Raw genomic sequence first — 21,466 nt, 5'->3', positions numbered from 1 at the left:
TAGGAAACATGCTTTACTTTTTTATTGTTTACCATAAAGGCTTTTTCATTAAAAATATTCAAAGAAAGGAAATTTAATTTCTATTCATAGGCTTGCAAGTTGAAATTGGGGCAATTTGGAATGTATTAAAACAGAGACCACTAAAGTAATTTATATAGCAGTTACTGATATGTCCTTATATTTAGTTTATAGGTTTGAGCCAACCTTATGCTCTATTCTTGCTAATAAAGTCAATTAAAAAAATTGATTCTCTAGTGAGAATATACTGCTTGGAAAAGATATCAGCTGTATTTAACTAAATACCAAGTTATAGGTAAAATGATTTAAATGTATAAATGTAGAGATTTGTGGTTTTCTAATGCATCTATCTTATACTATATATTTCAAGTTACTTTCATGTGAAAAGTCAGGCCATTTCTTGCTTGCCTGCTACATAGATACTTTTTTTTTTTTTTAATGCCTAGGTTTTTTTCTTTTTTTAAATTATTTTTAATTGGAGGATAGTTGCTTTACAATGTTGTATTGGTTTCTGCCATACATCATGGTTAGATATCTTTGATTTTGACTTAATATGTTTAGTTTTGAATTTTAAATAGGAATAGTTAAGTTTTGCTCAGTATACACACACACACACACATACACACACACACACACACACACACACTAGGGTTTACAATGATTGTGCCATATACTTCACCATCTTAATCCTCTTATCCCTGCATTAAGTTTTTGACTTCATATTTAAGATGTTTTGATGCGATTAAAGGATTTAGGCTCTTCAGGACGGGTGGTCTCTTCTCTGTTAAGAAAAGTCCAGCAGTAACACAACATTATTAGGCTTTTTTGACCTTCATGAGAAGAAATAGGCTAAAAACCTGGATAGGAAATTGCTAAAAATCTAGTTATTGAATTCTCAGGTCTGACCTGTGAAAGAATACACATGATCCCTAAATCTAATTTTTTTAGATGGAAATGTTACAAAAATTTAAAAAAATACATACTGATCATAGAGTAACAGTTAAAACACACAATGGCAAACATTTCTGAAACTTGATAGCAATTTCAATAATGAAGGCTTGTACTTACCCTAAAAATAACCAGGTAAATGACTGGGAAGAGGCTTAATAGTTTTCAACAAATGACCTGGTCAGTATAATTTAAAAAACCTCTGTTATTTTCTTACTTTGTAGTTACTGTTTTTCTCATAAACTAAAGGATCATCTAGCTTTGCCACACTGTCACAAGAACATGAGTTTTCTTTACAAATATGCTTTCTCAAGTTAAGTAAATCACAAGTGAACATTTCCTGCGTGTGTGATCAGTCACTTCAGTCATACCTGACTCTTTGCAACCCCCCAGATTGTAACCCTCAAGGCTTTTCTGTCCATGGGATTCTCCAGGCAAGAATACTGGAGTGGGTTGCCATTTCCTTTTCCGGAACGTTTCCTACCTTTCCTCAGATTTTTGCTGAGTGTTTTAAGACCTTGTCTTTGTTTTTAAGTGTGTGCAGGGGCCTTTGTAAAGCATCTTGAGAAAGTCAGATGATGGCTGAGACCTGACCTTCCCCCTCAGGGAGAGGTTTTACTGAAGAAACTATAGCAAGTTAATTGGATGTTATAAATGCATAACTTCAGGTTTTTAGAGCTTAATTATTTCCAAAGGTATGTTTCCCAATGGTTAGCTTAGCAATAGCAAATGTGGCCCTTGTGGTGAATTCATGAAAGTAAGTAATGAAAAACAGCTACCCACGCCTTTTGCTACCAGCAAGGCTGATTCTGTGAAAGCCTGTACTTCTAAAACCTTATATATTACACTGGAGATTACATATCTTTTCAGCTAGTGTATCTTTGGAACTTCATTAAAAAACGTATGTGCTATGGTAAAACGAGGGAGAGCTTTCTTGTCTACACCATTAAGAATAGTAAATTTCCTGATGTTAAAAAAAAAAATCAGTAAAATAGCAAAAAGCTTACCAAGTTATAATTTTTAAAAATGTTTTAGAAAACTGAAAGAAATTAATATATTTGTTTCTACTACTATAGCTTCTATAGTTCTAAAAGAGATGGGAATACCAGACCACTTGACCTGCCTCTTGAGAAACCTATATGCAGGTCAGGAAGCAACAGTTAGAACTGGACATGGAACAACAGACTGGTTCCAAAAAGGAAAAGGAGTATGTAAAGGCTATATATTGTCACCCTGCTTATTTAACTTATATGCAGAGTACATCATGAGAAACGCTGGGCTGGAAGAAGCACAAGCTGGAATCAAGATTGCCGGGAGAAATATCAATAACCTCAGATATGCAGATGACACCACCCTTATGGCAGAAAGTGAAGAGGAACTCAAAAGCCTCTTAATGAAAGTGAAGGAGGAGAGTGAAAAAGTTGGCTTAAGGCTCAACATTCAGAAAACTAAGATCATGGCATCCGGTCCCATCACTTCCTGGGAAATAGATGGGGAAACAGTGGAAATGGTGTCAGACTTTATTTTTTTGGGCTCCAAAATCCCTGCAGATGGTGACTGCAGCCATGAAATTAAAAGACGCTTACTCCTTGGAAGGAAAGTTATGACCAACCTAGATAGCATATTCAAAAGCAGAGACATTACTTTGCCAAAAAAAGGTCCGTCTAGTCAAGGCTATGGTTTTTCCAGTGGTCATGTATGGATGTGAGAGTTGGACTGTGAAGAAATCTGAGTGCCGAAGAATTGATGCTTTTGAACTGTGGTGTTGGAGAAGACTCTTGAGAGTCCCTTGGACTGCAAGGAGATCCAGCCAGTCCATTCTGAAGGAGATCAGCCCTGGGATTTCTTTGGAAGGAATGATGCTAAAGCTGAAACTCCAGTACTTTGGCCACCTCATGCGAAGAGTTGACTCATTGGAAAAGACCCTGATGCTGGGAGGGATTGGGGGCAGGAGGATAAGGGGATGACAGAGGATGAGATGGTTGGATGGCATCACTGACTCGATGGACATGAGTTTGGGTGAACTCCAGGAGTTGGTGATGGACAGGGAGGCCTGGCGTGCTGCGATTCATGGGGTCGCAAAGAGTTGGACATGACTGAACAACTGAACTGAACTGAACTGAACTGAAGAAAGACAGGGAATTTTTCTCTCCAGGACATTTTATTTAACTCTAAGTGCTTAAATGGAAATTTTAGAATTCTGTAATTGCCTCATCAAGCATCCAAAGTTTGACTCAGATATGGTGGCTAAATCACTGCTAGTTTCTAGCCTTCTTGGTCAGAGTTTCAGTTGGTTTATATTATTTGGATATGAATTTGATTTAGATTCCCCTTTGTCTCAATTCAAATGTCTTGAATAATGTCCAGTACTTTTATTTTAGATGGGAAACATGAACGTTTTTAGTCAGAATACCAAATTCATTAAGATTTTTATTTGAAAAAGGAAAATATAGACTATGAAATCTTTGTAAATTATAAAGTTGTAACTTAGGTAAATAAATTGAGAATTTTTGATGAGCTAGAAAGGAAATGTACACTTGCCATAGTTTGTTATATAACAGAAATATGTGAATTGATTCAGTTTTTTTAGTTATGTTGAAAATTTGAAAATAGTGATTTTTTTTGTCTCTGACGTATATTATCTATTAATCAGTTCAGTTCAGTTGCTCAGTTGTGTCTGACTCTTTGCGACCCAATGAACCGCAGAATGCCAGGCCTCCCTGTCCATCCTCAACTCTCAGAGTTCACCCAAACTCATGTCCATTGAGTCGGTGATGCCATTCAACCATCTCATCCTCTGTTGTCCCCTTCTCCTCCTGCCCTCAATCTTTCCCAGTATCAGAGTCAAATGATTCAGCTCTTCGTATGAGGTGGCCAAAGTATTGGAGTTTCAGCTTCATCAGTCCTTCCAGTGAACACCCAGGATTGATCTCCTTTAGAATGGACTCGTTGGATCTCCTTGCAGTCCAAGGGACTCTCAAGAGTCTTCTCCAACACCGTAGTTCAAAAGCATCAATTCTTTGGCTCTCAGCTTTCTTTATAGTCCAACTCGCACATCCATATATGACTACTGGAAAAACCATAGCCTTGACTAGACCGACCTTTGTTGACAGAGTAATGTCTCTGCTTATTAAGACAGATATGCTGTCTTAATAAATGTGTGCAAATCTACTTTATGTAGTTTTATGTTAATGTATAGATTTCAGTATTTTGATTCCTGAACAAATTTTATGATCATTTCAAAACTTAAAGAAAATGTAGCATTTATGTCAGTTTCAACTAAATTTACTGGAGGGAGATTTAGACACCAGGAATTTTTAAGCCAGTTGAATTAATTGGGAAACTAATTGGCCTATCAGTTGGGAAATTTTAATTGCAAATGTCAGAAAATAGCACAATTCCGATTTAACAATATAGCTGAAAACCCAAGATCCCAGCTTTATGTTTTATAGGACCCCAGATGCTCAAAGGGGCATTGTCTCTTTATCTTTCTTGGCTGTCTCTTCTCCAGTTCAGTATATACCCAATAATTTAAGTATTTATTCTCACGTGGTTTTCTGAATAGTATAAAACATAAGCACCAGCTGTTGTAGTTCTATATTCTATAAGTTTAGTAACTTATATTATATAGTATATAGTATATATTATATATATATACTATATAATATAGTATATATTATATAGTATATATTATATAGTATATATTATATAGTAACTTAGTAACTATATTCTATAAGTTTCTTCCATGGAAAGAAAATGTCTGTATCCCAGTTTTTTCACCAAAAGTCTTGGCTCTTATTTTTATCAAGCTCATTTGTAAAACATGTCTTTATTTTCTGATGCAATTCCTTTGGCACATGTGAATGTTCATTCTGTTAACCATAGAGTTAAGAATTAAGTTGCTCACCTTTGATGCCAGGTTAGCTCACCCAAACTAGGGTTGCATGCATTCCCTAAAGAAAATTGTGGTAACAGTTCCCCCACAACATGAGAAACAGATGCTGTACAGGTCCAAATGATAGATTATTAACTGTTCATGTTATGGACTTAGTGTTTGTGTCTCTGCTAAATCATATGTTGACATCCCAACACAGTGTAATGGTATTCAGAGATAGATAAGTAGTAGATCATGAGGGTAGAGCTCTCATAAATGGGATTAGTGCCCTTATATTCTGTAACACAAGAGGACAGAAGAAAAAGATAGCAATCTTCAAACCAGGAAGCGGATTCCCACCAAACACTGGATCTACCTGCATTTTGATCTTGGACTTTGCAGCCTCCAAAACTGTGAGAAATATTTACTGTTTAAGCCAAGGGTTTCCCTGGTGGCTCAGTTGGTACAGAATCTGCCCGCAATGCAGGAGACCCAGGTTCTAATAGGTTCTAATACAGTTTTTAATGTGGGCTATTGTGAGAAGTAGCTCAAAAATATTGAGATAAGAATGTATAGAAAAATATAAAAGAGATTTTTAAAATTTATTTTTTACTCGAGTTTAGTTGATTTACAATGTTGTGTTAGTGTCTCCTATACAGCAAAGTGAATCAATTATACAAATACATATATTCACTCTTTTTTAGGTTCTTTTCCCATATAAGCAATTACAGAGTATTGAGTAGAGTTCCTTGTGATAGACAGTGGATTCTTATTAGTTATCTATTTTATATATAGTAATGTGTATGTATCAATCTCAGCCTCCCAGTTTATCCACCTCCCATCCTTTTCCCCTCTGGTAACTTAAAGTTTATATTTTACATTTGTGATTCTATTTCTGTTTTGTAAATAAGTTCGTTTGTACAATTAAAAGCAGAAATTAAAAACCAAGAATGCAATTCCTTTTGAGTTGAAAGAGTTCAGCAATAAAGTGCTCTGTTAAGCAATAATGGCTTTTTATATCTATGTTCTAGATGTTTCTGTTTCAGGTTTCTGCAAGCTTTCTCACCACACTGCTGTGTGAACAGTCATTGTCTGTTAGGTACCTGCTTTATTGCTTAAGGGAATTGATGACATGCCAATTTATTAATCTTTCACAATGTTAGGCATTTAAATGTATGTGATATTTACATTTTGGAAAAAAACCTTGTGATTTTGCTTTTGCAAAATTTTTGCAGAAAAATTTTAATGGACTTATAAGACATCTTAAGATATAAGGTAGCTGCATCTTGATTAATGGTGTGCAGAAATCGAATTAGGCATCAACTTACATTGTTAATTGAATCTTTAGGCTTCAAATTGTTCTTGAATTCCATAAGTGTTTTGAATTTGTAAGGATATGAATGCCATGCAGAAAATATTTAATGCAGATTGTGTTCATAGTATTTCTAGATATCTATTGCAAATTTAGCTATTCCTGTGTTTGAACACTGGTCTTGAGGTAAATATATACGTTTACATATATATTTATATATAAATTATATATACATTTAAATTTAATTATAAATTATATATATATATGTAACATTTCCAATTTCTAGTGTGAGAGAATGCTTTTCAACATCCTTAACCCTTAACAGTTTGTAGTTATGCAGAGTCATTCATTTGAGTAACTATGATGATGAGAAATATGCCCCTTAGTAAGTACTAAAGCATAGCAGTTTGCTCCTTGCACAGGAACTCATCTGAGGTAGCAGAAATTTGTAGAAAAGTAGCAATGCCCACAGAAGGAAAGGCATTTCTTTTGGAATTGAGAAATCTTAAGGTGATGGTTTTAGAATAAATTAGAGTGAAATGTCTGATTGTTTGTTAGATTGTGAAACTAACAAAATCTGGATACCAGAAACACCATTAATGGATCTACATTAATGAATTCTCTAGTCAGTGCAAAGACACAAGGTAAGAAAAAAACCTTTCCTGAAGTTTAAAAACTTCATGTTCTGAGTATATACTCAGGAAACAAGTACAAATAATATAAAAGCAAAAACAATACAAATAGTGGAAAAACAAACAGCACAAATTCTCCATGGAAATTGAATTTTATTTTAATGGTGATACAAAAATAATTTTAGTGTGTGTTTACAGGTTTAATGTTTTCTTTGTTTTTCTTGGCTCATTCTGAAGGTTTCCAACTTAGACTCAAATGGTGTATGTGTGTTTATAGAATTGTTGGAAGACTTAAGGGCATCAATTAAATATTTTACTTCTTTTATTCTAATTCATTTAACTGGGACAATTTTGTGCTATGATGCTAAACAAGGTTGTAAGAATTAATTAGGGTCTTTGGACATATTCTTTATACATATCAAAGGCACTGCTGTCAAAGATTTTTTTTAAAAATGCCAGACACTAGCTTAAGCTATGAAAACAGATTTTTTTCAGTAACTACTGACTGAATACTAGGAGGAGCAAATGAGTTCCAATCAATTTGTGTTTAGGTAACTCGGCCTTTTAAAGGGAGAATGAGGAAGTGGGGAAGGGTTAAGGAGATGGGGGCTTATCCCCTTGTATTGACTGTAACAATGGTATGTTCTACTGGCAGTGTTTTTTTTTTTTTTCCTGCTAGAAGTTGTGCTAGAATTTTATCATCTCTTAGTACAGAGATTTGTACACTGTCTTTATGTGCCAAGAGTTCTGCAGTTCTCATAACTTTATACTGTACAAAATTCAAAAGAAAAAAGCCCCTAATTTTACAGTAGAAACTAGAAAGTTTGACATCTAAAGGAATGAAGGAGATGACTAAGCTGAATTGAAGGCTCAGTTTTTTTGCATATGAGATGATGCCAAGGTTTGTAGATTTGTGTTTACATTTTGACTTTTTTTGAGAAAAAGCGAATTCTCATGGTTTTAAACTTAAACTGTAGTGCCCAGCGGGAAGCCTGCTGCCGCTGCACCAGCCTCCTGCCTGGTCCCCATCCACTGCCCTGCCAGTAGCGTCTGCTCTTCTCAGGTGTGTGATCCGGTTTCATAACTAGGTTTTCCTTTCTGTACCTGAAATTGTCCTCGGATTCACAGTGGTGTATTCATGATGTGGGCGTGTCACATTGATCATGTTTACCTTATTCTGTTCGACCTGGGTAGGATTTTGCTTTTTTTTAAGGGGTTTTCCCAACAGTTATCAGATGAACAAAGTGCTATTGTCTTTCACTAAAACATGACTGTCAGCATTTGAGTACTTAGCAGGGTTGGCATACTTTGTGTCTTAAAATAACATGTATCATTAGGTTATGAAGAGACTTGTTACTGTGAAGATGGCAGCAAAGCTCTGAGTCATCTCTGTGATCACTGTCTTTGCTGTTCCCAGAAGGTGAAACTGAGTGATGTCTGCTTTCCTGTCACCAGAAAGTTTGATGTGATAGGAACAGATCTTCTTCCTTGATCAGTAAAGATAACTCTTTTTTTTTTTTTTTTTTTAACTATGACTTACTTCTAGAATTCTTTGCAAATGTTCAGGTTTGAGACTCTGCATTTTTAAAATTCAGTCTTTCATGTTCTTTTGGAAAATACCTCTGCTTTTATATTGATTGTACCTACAGCATTTCTTTTCTCAGCCTAAAATAACTCCATGAACTCTCTTTATATATATATATATATATATATATATATATATATATATTCTTTTAGTTTCTACTGTCCGTGTCTATGTAATCAAATCTGCAAAACGAAGGGCATTTGTTAAAATTAACCATTCAGGTAGTATGGAAAGAGGGTTATACTTTCTAAGCACTGCATGTGCTAGGCACATTCATATACACTCTTGTTGAAACTTCAGAAGAGTCTCGTGATGTGGGTGGTACTAGTTCCACCGTTCACTGGTGAGAAATCCCAGGCCCACAGACTTTAACTCCCCTATACCATAAGCTAATAAGTAGCTGAACTGGATTTGGACTTCAAATGCACCATAGTGTTCACCTACTCAGTGAGACTTTTGTAGAAGAGATTCTTAAATTAAAAAAAAAAAATTCCATACACGCTGTCCAAAATGTTAAATTATTAACATTCAGTGGACTTCTGATTAAGTAGTTGATATTCTTGTTCAGGTTACTCTATGCTCCAGCCTTCACTTCTTGACTGTTTAGAGATGAAATGTTGCAGACCACGAAGCTTGGCAGGTCTTTCCTTGAGAATGGCATATGAACCAAAGGAATCCTTGCTTGGGTGTCTTGGAAACCCAGGACCAGACTTCGTCTTTAGTTTTTGCAGAGGAGTGAAGAGCAAGCTATGCAGGCCAAGTGAATAGTCTGTATCCATGGAATGACAAGAATGGATGTGCAAGGGTAGGAGGGGGCATGCAGAGCAGAGCCCGAAGACATTGCCTGAGAAAAAAGTCCTCTGGAGGGAAGAAGCTTTTTATAGTAGAGCCCTCGCTCTATTATATTGTTGCAGGGAAAAAAGTGGGACATGAGACAATGGTCACCTCCCAGGTCACGTCCAAGGTTATGGCCGTCAAATCTTGGTCCTTGGCTTTGTGCAGGAAGGAATTCAAGAGTGAGCCATAGTAAAGTGAAAGAATGATTATTCAGGGAGATACTCCAAAGAGAGATTGTGGGTCATCTCAGAAGGCAAGAGAGGCACAAGAGGCCCCAGGGTATGGGGTAGTCAGTTTTTATAGGGGTGGTTAATTATATAGGCTAATGAGTGGGAGGAATATTCCAGCTATTTTGGGTGAAGGAGAGGAGATTTCCAGGAATTGGGCCACCACCCACTTTTTGTCTTTTTATGGTCAGTTTTGGAACTGTCATAAACTTCCCTGGTGGCTCAGATGGTTCAGATGGTAAAGAATCTGTCTGCAATGCAGTAGACCCATGTTTGATCCCTGGGTTGGGAAGATTCCCTGGAGAAGAGAATGGCTACCCACTCCAGTTATTTTTGCTCAGAGAATTCCATGGACAGAACAAAGAGTCAGACACAACTGAGTGACTAACACTTGGAACTGTCGTGGCATTGGTGACATGGCACTGGTGTGTCATTTAGCATATGCCAGTATATTACAAAGAGTGTATAAGGAGGTCAAGGTCTAGTGGAAGTCAGTGCTCTTCCATCTTGGACCTAGTTATTTCTAACCAGTTTATGTTGCATCCTCAACAGCAGTGCCATTCTTTTAAAGGTTGTGCCCTGGCCCCTTCCCGTCTCAGTATCACTGTACTTTCTCAGTCCTAACTCCTGTCTGGAATGAAGTTAAAGACTTCCCAGGACTTGGTCTGCATCATTTTAAATGGGGTAAGCTGAGCTTCCCTTGTGGCTCGGCTGGTAAAGAATCTGCCCACAATGCGGGAGACCTGGGTTCGATCCCTGGGTTTGGAAGATCTCCTGGAGAAGGGAACAGCTACCGACTCCAGTATTCTGGCCTGGAGAATTCCATGGACCATATAGACCATGGGGTTGCAAAGAGTCAGGCACAACTGAGCAACTTTGACGACTACTCCTCAGCTGAGGCCATTCTCTGCACTTCTGGGAAGTGTCCCTCTCAGTGCAATTGCATCTGACAGTGGCTGTGGCATCACTGAGACCTAGATAGATAGTTTCCTGAGCTGGGCTGCCTTGATCAGCTGCAGGTGGGGCTGTATTTGAAAAACTGAAGTTTGCAAAGAAACAGAATAAAAGTTGAAGTTAGGTTAAAAATTAACCCTGTTAAAACAAGCAAACAAAGTCTCTATGGAAATACTTGGTTCCAGAAAGAATTGTTCTTAGGTGCTTGCTGTGTTTCACTGACAGAGTTGGCTTAGTGGGCGTACATTCCAGAGAGCGCTAGGGAGCCAGAACACTGTTTCTATAATAGCATTCACCTTCATTATCTGCTTAACTTTGCTTCTAGGGATCATTTGTAGCTTACTTTGTTTTGGGTTGGACTTCTAATTGTATATTATGAAGAACATTGTAAACAGTGTTTTTCATGCCTTTTTTTTTTTTTTTTTTTAATAATTTGCCCCCGTGAGTCTTTGTGGGGGTGGGGTAATCACAGTGCTGGTGCAGAAACCCACCCCATCAGAATGATCTGGGTAGATGTTTCAGACTGCAAAGTCTCTTTTCCAGTCTCTCATCCCACTGATTCCCAGATGCCACCTCCCCAACAACATCCCTAGAAAAGATGCCATACTTTAAGACCCCCTACCCCTCCACCAAAACACAAGAAAGAAAACAAAAGTGGTCTTAAACTCACAGAGCAAGAAAGGTCTTAAACTCACAGAGCAGAGTTTCTGAGTTTGCACAAGTTTCTCAGTATTAAGGTGGATCAGACCACTGATTCTTGTTCTATCTGGTCATCTTATCTGTAGGATCCTCTTTATCTTGACCTTAAGGGAAAGTATACCTTATACTCTTGCAACTCAATTAAACACACACAGAGAAACAAAAGCTTCTTCATGAAAACCACAGCAAAATAAAACAAAAAGTAAATCCAGTTAGTGTTTTCCTTCACCTAGCTTGTTCTAGGTAGAGAAAAATTTCCTATAGAATTTTCTCTTTTCTGATAAGACTTTTATGTTTGTGTTGACAGCTTTTAATTCCACAATGTGCTACTTTGTCAGAAGCCTCATCATCAAACTTAGGGAAAGGTTGGGAGGCAAAAAGGATGTGGATAGACATGGTTAAGGGAGCTTGGAAATTCATCATTAACAAAAGTATGTATGTGTGTAAAATGTCTTTGGGGGCAGAGTAGAGTGATCTGTACAGAGAAGCTCTCCAATGAGCCCTCTATGTTCTTACTTGGACACAGGGGTCTCCATATTCTAGAAGGAGTCAGAGATGAAAGTGTCCTATTTCATCCACTTAGTGAAAACTCTGTGTTGTGTATCTCAGGACAATAGTGTTGTGTCTGGACAATAAAGATGTAGGTTCACAGTCCTCTCTGCTTTACAACATAGTGTGAAAGGCCTAAATTAGATTTCTTCCAGGTAAATTCCCAATGTGATGTAAAGGCCACTTTGTTGCCTTCTGTCACTGTGGCTCTTCATCTGTTCGCTTATATATATATATATATTTTACATAGATGAACAGGTGTTTGATTCTATTATTAAGGCTTAACTTGCCTGCTCCTGGTAAATTTTGCCATTGATAAATTTCAGTTTTATTGAAATCAATCAGCCCCAAAGTATGAAAACTCACATTCACTGCTACTTGTTGAAGGAGAAGTTTGGTGTTGGTGGTGAAGAGGTTAGGAGAGTTCTAAGTTCCAGACAGAGTAGGGAGGGAGGATCCTGCATAAGTGAATAAGAAAATGCTACATAAATTGGCCATTTTCACACAATGGGGTGGAGCACACAGAGGGGTTGTGCCTTGAGGTCTCTGTGTTCTGCCTCTGCAAAATCAGTGCTTCTGCACTGATTTATAGGTTTTTTTTTAATAATAAATTTATTTAATTGGAGGCTAATTACTTTATAATATTGTATTGGTTTGGCCATACATCGACATGAATCCACCACGGGTGTACTCGTGTTCCCCATCCTGAACCCCCCTCCCACCTCCCTCCCATCCCATCCCTCTGGGTCATCCCAGTGCACCAGCCCCGAGCATCCTGTATCATGCATCAAACCTGGACTGGTGATTCATTTCACATATGATAATATATATGTTTCAATGCCATTCTCCCAAATCATCCCACCCTCGCCCTCTCTCACAGAGTCCAAAAGACTGTTCTATACATCTGTGTCTCTTTTGCTGTCTCACTTACAGGGTTATTGTTATCATCATTCTAAATTCCATATATATGTGTTAGTATACTGTATTGGTGTTTTTCTTTCTGGCTTACTTCACTCTGTATAATAGGCTCCAGTTTCATCCACCTCATTAGAACGGATTCAAATGTATTCTTTTTAATGGCTGAGTAATACTCCATTGTGTGTATGTACCACAGCTTTCTTATCCATTCATCTGCTGGTGGACATCTAGGTTGCTTCCATGTCCTGGCTATTATAAACAGTGCTGCGATGAACATTGGGGTACATGTGTCTCTTTCAATTCTGGTTTCCTCGGTGTGTATGCCCAGCAGTGGGATTGCTGGGTCGTATGGCAGTTCTATTTCCAGTTTTTTAAGGAATCTCCACACTGTTCTCCATAGTGGCTGTACTAGTTTGCATCCCCACCAGAAGTGTGAGAGGGTTCCCTTTTCTCCACACCCTCTCCAGCATTTATTGTTAGTAGACTTCTGGATCGCAGCCATTCTGACTGGCATGAGATGGTACCTCATTGTGGTCTTGATTTGCATTTCTCTGATAATGAGTGATGTTGAGCATCTTTTCATGTGTTCATTAGCCCTCTGTATGTCTTCTTTGGAGAGATGTCTGTTTAATTCTTTGGCCCATTTTTTGATTGGGTCATTTATTTTTCTGGAATTGAGCTGCAGGAGTTGCTTGTATATTTTTGAGATTAATTCTTTGTCAGTTGCTTCATTTGGTATTATTTTCTCCCATTGTGAAGGCTGTCTTTTCACCTTGCTTATAGTTTCCTTTGTTGTGCAGAAGATTTTAAGTTTAATTAGGTCCCATTTGTTTATTTTTGCTTTTATTTCCAATATTCTGGGAGGTGGGTCATAGAGAATCCTGATGTGATTTATGTCGGAGAGTGTTTTGCCTATGTTCTCCTCTAGGAGTTGTAGTCTCTGGTCTTACGTTTAGATCTTTAATCCAGTTTTAGTTTATTTTTGTGTATGGTGTTCTAGTTTCATTCTTTTACAAGTGGTTGACCAGTTTTCCCAGCACCACTTGTTAAAGAGATTGTCTTTTCTCCATTTGTATATTCTTGCCTCCTTTGTCAAAGATAAAGTGTCCATATGTGCGTGGATTAATCTCTGGGCTTTCTATTTTGTTCCATTGATCTGTATTTCTCTTTGTGCCAGTACCATACTGTCTTGATGACTGTGGCTTTGTAGTAGAGCCTGAAGTCAGGCAGGTTGATTCCTCCAGTTCCATTCTTCTTTCTCAAGATTGCTTTGGCTATTCGAGGTTTTTTGTATTTCCATACAAATTGTGAAATTATTTGTTCTAGCTCTGTGAAAAATACCATTGGTAGCTTGATCAGGATTGCATTGAATCTATAGATTCCTTTGGGTAGTATACTCGTTTTCACTATATTGATTCTTCCGATCCATGAACACGGTATATTTCTCCATCTATTAAGTGTCCTCTTTGATTTCTTTCACCAGTGTTTTATAGTTTTCTATATATAGGTCTTTTGTTTCTTTAGGTAGATATATTCCTAAGTACTTTATTCTTTTCGTTGCAATGGTGAATGGAATTATTTCCTTTATTTCTCTTTCTGTTTTTCTCATTGTTAGTGTATAGGAATGCAAGGGATATCTGTGTGTTAATTTTATATCCAGCAACTTTACTGTATTCATTGATTAGCTCTAGTAATTTTCTGGTGGAGTCGTTAGGGTTTTCTATGTAGAGGATCATGTCATCTGCAAATAGTGAGTATTTTACTTCTTCTTTTGCAATGTGGATTCCTTTTATTTCTTTTTCTGCACTGATTGTTGTGGCCAACACTTCCAAAACTATGTTGAATAGTAGTGGTGACAGTGGGCACCCTTGTCTTGTTCCTGACCTTAAGGGAAATGCTTTCAATTTTTGACCATTGAGGATAATGTTTGCTGTGGGTTTGTCATATATAGCTTTTATTATGTTGAGGTATGTTCCTTCTATTCCTCCTTTCTGGAGAGTTTTTATCATAAATGGATGTTGAATTTTGTCAGAGGCTTTCTCTGCATCTGTTGAGATAATCATATGGCTTTTATTTTTCAATTCGTTAATGTGATGTATTACATTGATTGATTTGTGGATATTGACGAATCCTTACATCCCTGGGATAAAGCGCACTTGGTCATGATGTATGATCTTTTTAATGTGTTGTTGGATTCTGATTGCTAGAATTATGTTAAGGATTTTTGCATCTATGTTCATCAGTGATATTGGCCTGTAGTTTTCTTTTTTTGTGGCCTCTTTGTCAGGTTTTGGTATTAGGGTGATGGTGGCCTCATAGAATGAGTTTGGAAGTTTACCTTCCTCTGCAATGTTCTGGAAGAGTTTGAGTAGGATAGGTTTTAGCTCTTCTCTAAATTTTTGGTAGAGTTCAGCTATGAAGCTGTCTGGACCTGGGCTTTTGTTTGCTGGAAGATTTCTGATTACAGTTTCAATTTCCGTGCTTGTGATGAGTCTGTTAAGATTTTCTATTTCTTCCTGGTTCAGTTTTGGAAAGTTGTACTCTTCTAAGAATTTGTCCATTTCTTCCAAGTTGTCCATTTTATTGGCATATAATTGTTGATAGTAGTCTCTTATGATCCTTTGTATTTCTGTGTTGTCTGTTGTGATCTCTCCATTTTCATTTCTAATTTTATTTATTTGATTTTTCTCCCTTTGTTTCTTGATGAGTCTGGTTAATGGTTTGTCAATTTTATTTATCCTCTCAAACAACCAGCTTTTGGCTTTGTTGATTTTTGCTATGGTCTCTTTTGTTTCTTCTGCATTTATTTCTGCCCTAATTTTTAAGATTTATTTCCTTCTACTAACCCTGGGGTTTTTCATTTCTTTATTTTCTAGTTGCTTTAGATGTACAGTTAGGTTATTTATTTGACTTTTTTCTTGAGGTATGCCTATATTGCTATGAACCTTCCCCTTAGCACTGCTTTTACAGTGTCCCACAGGTTTTGGGTTGTTGTATTTTCATTTTCATTCATTGCTATGCATATTTTGATTTCTCTTTTGATTTCTTCTGTGATTTGTTATTCAGCAGCATGTTGTTCAGCCTCCATATGTTGGAATTTTTAATAGTTTTTCTCCTGTAATTGAGATCTAATCTTACTGCATTGTGGTCAGAAAAGATGCTTGGAATGATTTCTATTTTTTTGAATTTACCAAGGCTAGCTTTATGGCCCAGGAAGTGATCTGTCCTGGAGAAGGTTCTGTGTGTGCTTGAGAAAAAGGTGAAATTCATTGTTTTGGGGTGAAATGTCCTATAGATATCAATTAGGTCTAACTGGTCTATTGTATCATTTAAAGTTTGTGTTTCCTTGTTAATTTTCTGTTTAGTTGATCTATCCATAGGTGTGAGTGGGGTATTAAAGTATCCCAGTATTAATGTGTTATTGTTAGTTTCCCCTTTCATACTTGTTAGCATTTGTCTTACATATTGCAGTGTTCCTATGTTGGGTGCATATATATTTATAATTGTTATATCTTCTTCTTGGATTGATCCTTTGATCATTATGTAGTGTCCATCTTTGTCTCTTTTCACAGCCTGTGTTTTAAGGTCTATTTTATCTGATATGAGTATTGCTACTCCTGCCTTTTTTTGGTCTCTGTTTGCATGGAATATCTTTTTCAAGCCCTTCACTTTCAGTCTGTATGTGTCCCTTGTTTCGAGGTGGGTCTCTTATAGACAACATATATAGGGGTCTTGTTTTTGTATCCATTCAGCCAGTCTTTGTCTTTTGGTTGAGGCATTCAACCTATTTACATTTAAGGTAATTATTGATATGTATGATCCCATTGCCATTTACTTTATTGTTTTGGGTTCGAGTTTATACACCCTTTCTGTGTTTCCTGTCTAGAGAGGATCTTTTAGCATTTGTTGGAGAGCTGATTTGGTGGTGCTGAATTTTCTCAGCTTTTGCTTGTCTGTAAAGCTTTTGATTTCTCCTTCATATTTGAATGAGATCCTTGTTGGGTACAGTAATCTTGGATGTAGGTTATTTTCTTTCATCACTTTAAGTATGTCTTGCCATTCCCTTCTGGGCTTGAAGAGTTTCTATTCAAAGATCAGCTGTTATCCTTATGGGAATCCCCTTGTGTATTATTTGTTGTTTTTCCCTTGCTGCTTTTAATATCTCTTCTTTGTGTTTGATCTTTGTTAATTTGATTAATATGTATCTTGGGGTGTTTCACCTTGGGTTTATCCTGTTTGGGACTCTCTGGGTTTCTTGGACTTGGATGATTATTTCCTTCCCCATTTTAGGGAAGTTTTCAACTATTATCTCCTCAAGTATTTTCTCATGGTCTTTCTTTTTGTCTTCTTCTGGGATTCCTATGATTTGAATGTTGGGTGTTGGACATTGTCCCAGTGGTCTCTGAGATCGTCCTCATTTTTTTTAAATTCGTTTTTATTTTTTCCTCTCTGTTTCATTTATTTCTAACACTCTATCTTCTACCTCACTTATCCTATCTTCTACCTCTGTTATTCTACTGTTTGTTCCCTCCAGAGTGTTTTTGATCTCATTTATTGCATTATTCATTATATATTGACTTTTTAATTTTTTCTAGGTCCTTGTTAAACCTTTCTTGCATCTTCTCAGTCCTTGTCTCCAGGCTATTTATGTGTAACTCCATTTTGTTTTCAAGATTTTAGATCATTTTCACTATCATTATTTGGAATTCTTTATCTGGTAGATTCCCTATCTCTTCCTCTTTTGTTTGGTTTGGTGGGCATTTATCCTGTTCCTTTACCTGCTGGATATTCCTCTGCCTCTTCATCTTGTTTATACTGTTGTGTTTGGGGTGGCCTTTCTGTATTCTGGCAGTTTGTGGAGTTCTCTTTATTGTGGTGTTTCCTCGCTGTGGGTGGGGTTGTACAGGTGGCTTGTCAAGGTTTCCTGGTTAGGGAAGCTTGTGTTGGTGTTGTGGTGGGTGGAGCTGGATTTTTTCTCTCTGGAGTGCAATGATGTGTCCAGTAATGAGTTATGAGATGTCAGTGGGTTTGATGTGACTTTGTGTAGCCTGTATATTGAAGCTCAGGGCAATGTTCCTGCATTGCTCGATAATTTGTGTGGTATGTCTTGCTCTGGAACTTGTTGGCCCTTGGGTAGTGCTTGTTTTCAGTGTAGGTATGGAGGCATTTGATGAGCTCCTATCGATTAATATTCCCTGGAGTCAGGAGTTCTCTGATGTTCTCAGGATTTGGACTTAAGGCTCCTTCCTCTGGTTTTCAGTCTTATTTTTACAGTAGCCTCAATACTTCTCCATCTATACAGCACTGTTCATAGAACATCTAGGTTAAAGATAATACGTTTCTCCACAGTGAGGGATACCCAGAAAGGTTCACAGAGTTACATGGAGAAAAGAAGAGGGAGGAGGGAGAGAGAGGTGACCAGGAGGAGAAGAGGGGAATCAAAAGAGGAGAGAGCAAGCTAACCAGCAATCACTTCCTTATGTGCGCTTCAGTCTGGACCGCTCAGAGATGTTGATAGAGTTACACAGAGAAGAGGGAGGAAGGAGACAGAGGTGGCCCGAGGGATAAAGGGGGGAATCAAAATGAGAGAGACAGATCCAGCCAGTAATCAGTTCCCTAAGTGTTCTCTGCAGTCCGGAACACACAAAGAGATTCACAGATTTGGGTAGAGAAGAAAAGGGAGAGGGAGGAGATAGAAGCGACCTGGTGGAAAAAAAGGAGAGTCCAAAGGGGGAGAGAGCAGTCAAGCCAGTAATCTCGCTCCCAAGTAAAAGTGGGTACTGAAGATTGGGTTCTTAAACATACTGATTGCAATCAATCTGCCCCAAAGTATGAAAACTCATATTCACTGCTACTTGTTGAAGGAGAAGAAGTTTGGTGTTGGTGTTGAAGAGGTTGGGAGAGTTCTACGTTCCAAACAGAGTAAAGAGGGAGGATCCTGCATAAATGAAGAAGAAAATGCTACATGAATTGGCCATTTTCACACCATGGGGTGGACCACACAGAAGAGTTGTGTCTTGAAGTCTCTGTATCCTGCCTCTGTAAAAGCAGTGCTTCTGCACTGATTTATAAAGTTTTTTTGAAAAATAAGATTGATATTTGACATCTTTTATAATTATGGCAGTTATACTAGAGTGTTTATTGCATTTATTCCCAAGTAGATAAGCATGTACTAAGTTGCTTCTGCTATCTACAACTCTTTGCGACCCCACGGACTGTAGCCCGCAAGGCTCCTCTGTCTATGGGGATTCTCCAGGCAAGTATACTGGAGTGAGTTGCCATGTCCTCCTCCTGAGGATCTTTCCAAGTCAGGAATTGAACCTGTGTCTCCTGTACTGGGAGGCAGGTTCTTTACCACTAGCGTCACCCAGGAAGCCCACGCTTGTAAGTGCAGTGACCTAAGATCATGATGAAGTTTATAGTTTTGATCTATGGGAGTCTCTGTGGTTGAGAGAATTAGTGTATTCCAGATTATAATTATAATCTATTGGAGTTAAATTTACCTTAGAAGTAAAGCAACATTTTCTACATTATGCTATGTAGAATATTAATTTCATGGGTTTTTAATATTTATTTTTTTAAGTCCAAGAGCTAATTAACTTTGGAGGAATATTGTTTTTTATATTTTAAATATACAGAAAATACAGAAAAATTTTATTCATATTCTGGCCACAACTTGGAAACTAAAGTTAAAAATTAAACTATCACTAATAAAACATAAGAGCCTCAGGAATATTAGTTTAGAAAAATCTTTAAGATGTCTATACTTAATATTACAAAATATTACTGAGAGAAATTAATTAGTACCTAGTAAGTAAGGTGATTTTGGGCTCCAAAGTCACTGCAAATGGTGACTGCAGCCAGGAAATTAAAAGACACTTACTCCTTGGAAGGAAAGTTATGACCAACCTAGACAGCATATTAAAAAGCAGAGATATTACTTTGCCAAAAAAGGTCCGTCTAGTCAAAGCTATGGTTTTTCCAGTAGTCATGTACGGATGTGAGAGTTGGACTATAAAGAAAGCTGAGTTCCAAAGATTTGATGGTTTTGAAGTATGGTGTTGGAGAAGACTCTTGAGAGTCCCTTGGACTGCAATGAGATCCAACCAGTAAATCCTAAAGGAAACCAGTCCTGAATATTCATTGAAAGGACTGATACTGAAGGTGAAACTCAAATACTTTGGCCACCTGATGCAAAGAGCTGACTCATTTGAAAAGACCCTGATCAAATGTGTGAGGAGAAGGGGATGTCAGAGGATGAGATGGTTGGATGGCATCACCGATTCGATGGATATGAGTTTGAGTAAATTCCGGGAGTTGTTGATGGACAGGGAGGCTTGGAATGCTGCAGTCCATGGGGTCACAAAGAGTCGGACAAAACTGAGTGACTGAACTGAAGATATATATCATGTTCCTGGACTGACAAAATGAAGAGTTGTCTACCAACTGAGCTTTAATTGTGTACAATCCCAATCAAAGTAGCAACAGGCACTGATTTTTTAAAATGAAAAACTGATTCCAAATATATATGGAAAATGCAAAGGTCTTAGAATAGCTGTAACTATTATTTTTTAAATAATAAAATTGCATGACTGATACCAGCTGATTTAAAGAATCCTAAGAGTACAAAATTAAACCTATGTGAAATTGATGTAAGAGGAACTGAAGAATCTAGAGAGTCAAAAATAGACACAGACATACATAGTGAAATGATTTTTGCAAAGACCTCTCAGTTATTTATAGGGAAAAGAAAATCTTTTCAACACATGGTTCTAGAACATTTGGGAAGAGTTACCAGACAGCAGTGAACTTCAACCTCCACTTTTTACTTAATACAAACATTCAAGGTGATCAGAAACCTAACGTAAAAGTTAAAAATTAAATCTTTAGATATACTTGACAACATGGTTGAATCTCAAACACATGGTTAAGTAATAGAAGCCATTTTCAAAAGAGCACTGCATGAATTCTTACATATGAAATTCTGTAACAGGCAAAACTTTATATTTTTCTGTAATAGAAATCAGAACAGTGGAAAAAGGCAAGAGTGATGATGGAAATGTTCTGTATTTTGATGGAGATGGTAGATATACAGTTGTATTTTTTCAAAATTTACTAACCTTTACACTGAATTTGGTAATAAGGAGTTCATGATCTGAGCCACAGTCAGCTCCCGGTCTTGTTTTTGTTGACTGTATGGAGCTTCTCCATCTTTGGCTGCAAAGAACATAATCAATCTGATTTTGGTGTTGACCATCTGGTGATGTCCATGTGTAGAGTCTTCTCTTGTGTTGTTGGAAGAGGGTGTTTGCTATGACCAGTGCATTTTCTTGGCAAAACTCTATTAGTCTTTGCCCTGCTTCATTCCGTATTCCAAGGCCAAATTTGCCTGTTTCTCCAGGTGTTTCTTGACTTCCTACTTTTGCATTCCAGTCCCCTATAATGAAAAGGACATCTTTTTTGGGTGTTAGTTCTAAAAGGTCTTGTAGGTCTTCATAGAACTGTTCAACTTCAGCTTCTTCAGTGTTACTGGTTGGGGCATAGACTTGGATTACTGTGATATTGAATGGTTTGCCTTGGAAACGAACAGAGATCATTCTGTCATTTTTGAGATTGCATCCAAGTACTGCATTTCCAACTCTTTTGGTGACCATGATGGCTACTCCATTTCTTCTGAGGGATTCCTGTCTGCAGTAGTGGATATAATGGTCATCTGAGTTAAATTCACCCATTCCAGTCCATTTCAGTTCGCTGATTCCTAGAATGTCGACATTCACTCTTGCCATCTCTTGTTTGACCACTTCCAATTTGCCTTGATTCATGGACCTGACATTCCAGGTTTCTATGCAATATTGCTCTTTACAGCATCGGACCTTGCTTCTATCACCAGTCACATCCACAGCTGGTTATTGT

At 37.4% G+C, this 21,466-nt stretch overlaps 1 protein-coding gene across 6 annotated transcripts in view; it reads left to right on the top strand.

Annotated features, from left to right (window-relative positions):
- The window catches only part of CRPPA (CDP-L-ribitol pyrophosphorylase A), a 377,884-nt gene that overhangs the window by 241,682 nt on the left and 114,736 nt on the right, over window positions 1-21,466 (top strand). The window lies entirely within an intron of this gene.

Source organism: Bos indicus, chromosome 4 (genome assembly GCF_029378745.1).
Source record: "Bos indicus isolate NIAB-ARS_2022 breed Sahiwal x Tharparkar chromosome 4, NIAB-ARS_B.indTharparkar_mat_pri_1.0, whole genome shotgun sequence".
Lineage (NCBI taxonomy): Eukaryota > Metazoa > Chordata > Mammalia > Artiodactyla > Bovidae > Bos > Bos indicus.
This window is presented reverse-complemented; position numbering and strand designations above follow the sequence as displayed.